This window comes from Mytilus edulis, chromosome 7 (genome assembly GCF_963676685.1).
Source record: "Mytilus edulis chromosome 7, xbMytEdul2.2, whole genome shotgun sequence".
In the NCBI taxonomy this organism is placed as follows: Eukaryota; Metazoa; Mollusca; class Bivalvia; order Mytilida; family Mytilidae; genus Mytilus; species Mytilus edulis.
Genome location: NC_092350.1, coordinates 11,379,866 through 11,385,731, shown reverse-complemented (window position 1 = coordinate 11,385,731; position 5,866 = coordinate 11,379,866). Strand labels below are relative to the sequence as shown.

At 31.2% G+C, this 5,866-nt stretch overlaps 1 long non-coding RNA gene across 2 annotated transcripts; it reads right to left on the bottom strand.

Annotated features, from left to right (window-relative positions):
* Positions 1-416: 416 nt before the first annotated feature.
* LOC139529932 (uncharacterized) lies at positions 417-5,339 on the bottom strand. Of its 2 annotated transcripts, none has more exons than XR_011665921.1 (3): positions 5,246-5,339; positions 2,409-2,607; positions 417-1,030 (listed from the first exon to the last, which is right to left on the bottom strand). It is a non-coding gene; the product is annotated as an uncharacterized lncRNA (long non-coding RNA). The 2 variants fall into 2 exon arrangements; XR_011665922.1 differs by having other exon boundaries at positions 5,275-5,339.
* Between the last annotated feature and the right edge of the window lie 527 nt (positions 5,340-5,866).

Here is a 5,866-nt window from a genome sequence, read left to right as displayed (position 1 = left end):
TTCTTTCGTTCAAAAAAGATACTTATGTTAAAAGGTAGCATTGCATGATTTTGTTTCTCAACACTGGACACTTTTAATTTGCAAAACACTCATTTGCAAATCCGCCGCCGCCTCAAACAAGAGCTACAATATCATGTATATAACCAAAATGTGCAGAATTACATGGGATTCAATAATTTCATTGGTTTTCTACAGTTACTTTCATATTTATTTTGCAATTTGAATTATAAAAACATGGGATTTTCAATATCCCATGGGACAGGGCAAAATCCCATGGGATTTACCATTATCCCATGGGATTTTGGTTAAATTCCATGGGATTTTTTTTTGTCCCATGGGATTATTGTAGTCCCATGGGATATTTGTTGTCCCATGGGACAAAAAAAATCCCATGGGATTTTTATTATCCCATGGGATTTTTAATATCCCATGGGACAAATTAAAATCCTATGGGATTCTAATTGTAAATATATAGATATAAATAAACAGTAATGTGTATGTTACAATGTTTTCTATTTGGTAGTAAATTATTATAAGATGAATCTTTTTAATTGAATATCTTTTTTTCTTGGGAAATGTTAATTTAGCATATTGTTCTTTAACTGTTCAAAACTAAACTTTTAAACAACAAAGCAGATAATGTAAGTATCAATATATGTTTATTCATGAATTATAGAATACTTTCTTGAAACACAATTATTTGCCATTTGAAATCAATAAAAACTCTATTGTTAGGCTTAACATACTAGTAGCTATTTAAGTAAATCTATTTTTTTCACAATATCCCTCAACACAAAACATTAATAGTTTCTTATCATCCAGCATTGTTTGATGGTATAGTCCACTTTTTGGACATTCAGCACAGAACTTTGACATTATTGTGGTTTCAATATTTTTTTGAATTTAAAAGAACTTCAAATCATTGACTGAGTGATGAAAATAATAACTGATCCAACTTTTGTCTTTGAATTTATTCTGGTCTTGTTTCTATGTTTTCTCCATTTATTCTAGGTGGTGAATTTCAATCCTTCTGAAAAAGAACCAATAAAATCTAAAGTAATGGATTATACAAAATTGTTTTCATACATGTAGCAATAATATGATTTTCAATAAAAATAGCTATGCGATATGGATTTTACTGATTGTTAAAGGTTGTCCAGTGTCATCAGTTGCTAACGGCCTACATCCTTTGGTCTCTGATGGAGGGTTGTCAAATTAGCAATATACCACATCTTCCTATTCTAATACCATATAACAATCAATTAATTTATTCTTCTTTATAACATTTGGGTATTTTCCCAAGTTATATACATAATATATATATATACTGTAAATTCGGAATTAATGCGAGTTTTTTTTTATTGTGAAAAATGCAACGGAGTTGTAAACGCAATAATTTAAACTCGCATTATGAAATATTTTATATGGATTAAACAGGATTTTTCTCAAAATCGTAAAATTTAAAATCGCATTTAAGTCTAAAATGACAGAATCGCAATAATAAATGCACGCAATAATTTATGAATTTACAGTATAAAGATCAATGTTAAAACTTTAGACAACTATAATAACATTCCATTATTCACAAGAATTTGCAATATATTATACAAAATGCAGACAACAGAAACAATATTTCTTTAAGCTTTTGAAGTTCAGACAGATTTCAATTTGTGTTTTATTTCAATGAAAAAATACCTTGAACATATTGGAAATTATAACATTGATACTAAAAAAAAAGTATGTTTTATCCTTATTTGTTGTGTTGTTGGCTTGCTGTCTCATTTTAATATACATTTAAACATACATCAATAATCTTCTTCTTTATTAAAAGTAAAAATGGGATATTTTTGATTTTGATATCCCAAAACATTATAGTTCTATCAAACACCAATGTGTTTGATATTAATTTTAAGACATGTATAAATGTTCCAGACCATATCAGTATTCGGATGTTACTTTTACGGTCCAGAACTTACAGTCCAATCATATGTGTACAGTCAGACCATTTAAGTATATTTGTACTGTCTGGTACCAGCTCGACCAAACCTGTGTTTTTATTTTAACTGCAATTAAACTTTTTGTATTAATCTATTAAAGATTTCAGTTATGTTGATCTGTACTGTACATTTGTTTGTAATAAACTTGACCAACTTCTTAAAATTGGGCAAACTGTATGCGTACAGTCCAAATACTTGTTTGTTCTGGAACATAAACATGATTAACAAGCATTTGGCAGGATGTCATGCTAAAATCCCATTAATATTAGTACTAAATTTTGAGTATATACATTTAAATCCACAAGTTACTTACTGAAATTCATGGTGAACACTCACCAAAAACTTACAATTTAGAGGAAAGACTGGAAAGATGAATGCACTAACACTATCAAAACAGAGCATAAAACTTACCGAAAAACAAGATGTTTTACATTTATCCAGGAGCAGGATAATTGAAAAGTTGTTTTTTTCTTTCTCTGCTGTCCATCATATAACCTATGATTTCATTCATGCAAAATATGAAAATCTGCAAAGGTAAGACCTAGAACCTCAACTTATCCACATTTTGAATTTTGAACTGCATACTTGTCCTTTTCATCTGGCTGACAACCTAAACATAAAAAAATGATAAAAACATAATTCTAGATTGACTTTGTGTTTTTATTTTTGTTGGTACATGTACAAATAATTTTCCCAACTTTAAAACGAAAACATCATCACAAAAGAGGAGGTCATACTAACCTCCGAAATATTTAAACAAACCGAAATTATTACTTGATAAAGATCTTGTCGTAAATTAATGGCATAGATACTCTTATTTTTGAAAACTTGATGTCTATTGCATACTTATATTCCTTTGTACGAGAGTATGCATATTAAGATGGACTCCATGGACTTTAATGTAGCATGATTAATTTTACAGTCACTGACAGTTTTTCAGCTCTATGTGTACATTTTGAGAGAATCTTGCAATACTGTATATTCTGATATTCAGAACTTATTGTGAGGTTTTTATTAATACAACTGAAAGCTGTATCTCGTTTTCATTTCTGATACATATTTATGAGCTGAAGACCAGTGCCGAATTTTTCTCACTGCATTGAAGACCCATACGTGACCTTCGGTCGTTGTCTGCTCTTTGATTGGGTTGTTGTCTCTTTGTCAAATTCCCAGTTTCCACTTCCCATTTTATATCATGTATGCTGATTTTTCTTAAATTAAAATATTCAATCATGCAATTTTGTCCATTATTGAAAATACGATAAGCAAAAATAAATGCACAAAAAATTTAACATTGTTATATATGTAAAAGACTTTTTTTTTAAATTCAAAACAGTTGCCTACACTGTTAATTTCCTTGTTTGATTTCATATTTTTAAAGCCTTTATAGCTAGCTAGATGGTATGCCGGGGCGGATCCAGCCATTTTAAAAAGGGGGGTTCCCAACCCAAGACAAAGGGGATGATCCTATATTCATTTGATTTGTTTTATTGTCTCATACAAGAATATATATGGTTTGACAGTGGGGATCAGGGATCCTGAACTTTTTTCACCTAACCACTGGATGACAGGGGATCTCAACCATTTAAAAGTTTCTCAAACATGTGGGGGTGGGGGTGAACCCCATGGACTCTCCCTATATTTCCTTTTATTTGTTTTATTGTTCTATACAAGAATATATAAATATGGTTTAGGGGTGGGGATCTTGACCGTTTACAAGTTTTCAAACTAGAGGGGGTGGGACTTCACTTTTATTTTATTTCATTATTAATTTTATTGTCCCCGACAAGAATATATATGGTTTAGGGGTGGGGATCTGGATCGTTCACAAGATAATAGCACATTCTCAAATTGAACAGAGTGGTGAAACCCCCAAAGACCTCCTTTTAATTTCATTTGATTTGTTTAATCGTCCCATTCAAGAATATATATGGTTTAGGGATGGGGATCTGGACCGTTTACAAGATAATAGCATATTCTCAAATTGAAAGGGGTGGGGATTACCTCCCATGGACTCACCCTCCCTTCTTTCTTCCCCCCCCCCCGAAATACCTTTTAATAAGCCCCAATGCACAGATAGTTCACAGTATTTTCCCTTGATTTACACTAAAGAATATACACTATACAGGTGTAATTTTTTTTTTTAAAGATAATACAACATGTACAACTGAAGACCACCCTGACCACAGTGGTGGATCCAGAATTTTTCATAAGTGGGGCCCACCGACTGCCTAAGAGGGGCCTGCTCCTGCCATGACTCAGTGATTCCATATATAATCAACCAATTCTTTTCCCAAACAGGGGGCCCTGAACTCCTGATCCCCCTTTTTTTTCCTCATTTCAATCACCTAGTCCAAATAATTATGACATCTTGAAAGGCTATTATAATTTTTTTCTTTGACGCCTTACATCGACGTCATAACGCCAAACTCATATATTCAGTTGGACTTTGATAGGGAATTTACTGCTTTATAAAAACGTTTAGCTGATTTCTCCTCAAGATGCTTCATTAAAGGTGTATAAAATATATTTTTGAACCAAACTCGGTACATTTTAACCAACCTGAATTTCCGGATAATGTAAAACAATGGTTCCGGAAATTCGGGTTTTACCGAGTTTGGTGTAAAAATTATTTTATAATCTCCTAAAAAGAAATCAGACAAACGTTTTAAAAAATGCAGTCGACATGTTCCCGCCTCGGATGGAATTGTTACTTATATTATTATTTCTGTAGGGATTAATTGGAAATATTTTGCACAAACAAACACATAAAAGGTAAGAATTTTAATATATGCATTTTGTTTTAGCCTTCATTGAAAATTTGATGGCTAAATTGGGTCTCAAAGTTGAGAGCAAAATATGCTCTCAAAGTCCAACCGAAAATGGCGGCTTCAGCATTATGACGTCGATGTAAGGCGTCAAAGAAAAAAATTATAATAGCCTTTCAAGACGTCATAATTATTTGGACTATTCAATCACCCTGATATAAATTTAGTTTTATCACTTACAATAGGAATGGTTTGAATTCCCCAATAATTCTTATATACCATTAATATCAACATATTTCATTTTTGATAAATGAAAGGCAAAAGTTTTCTATGGGTAGAAATGGATAGTGGGAAGCTTTCAGATTCACACCATGCCGGTGTCTGTGTTCAAAGTGCTGGGTTTTTATTACCCTCGTTGTTTGCGGACTAACTATTTAGGCCAGTGGTGGATAATAGTGTGCGTGCATTAATCTTTTATACCTTCTTAATCAATATATTCAAATACTGACGGCAAGTGTTGTAATGATGTATCAATGTCTTTTTGAAAATCACCGTGCTATTTACATGTGGGATCTTCTTCTTCTTCTCTGGATCTTTACACCCTTTATAGGGTAACCATACGTAATTGTATGTCGAACAGTTCCACCACCAAAAAAATAATTGAAAGATAAATTAACAATCGTAACTCAACAACATTATATACACTATATACATTTTTTTTTAAGTCTTTATGTGGTTTTATAAAGGAGGTTTACAGGTTTTATTTTGACTTTTACATGGGAAGTTTACAGTTTTTAAGACTTTTAACATGCAATTAAAGGAAAAATTATGATTTTTACTTTTAGCAGTTATTTTTCATATATATTTTTTTTTTTTACTGATCAATATTTAATATGATAACATTTACAGATTAGGTATTCACTTTTTCACTTTTTATTCACTTTTTAGATAATTCACTTTTTAGATAATTTACAAATTGAAAAAAGACAAGATTTTGGTCTTTGACCTTTAGGAATTCGCCTTTATATCTTTAAAGATAATTTGACATTAATTTATTCACTGTGTATTATGAGAACAATTAGAAAGATGATGTTTTTACAA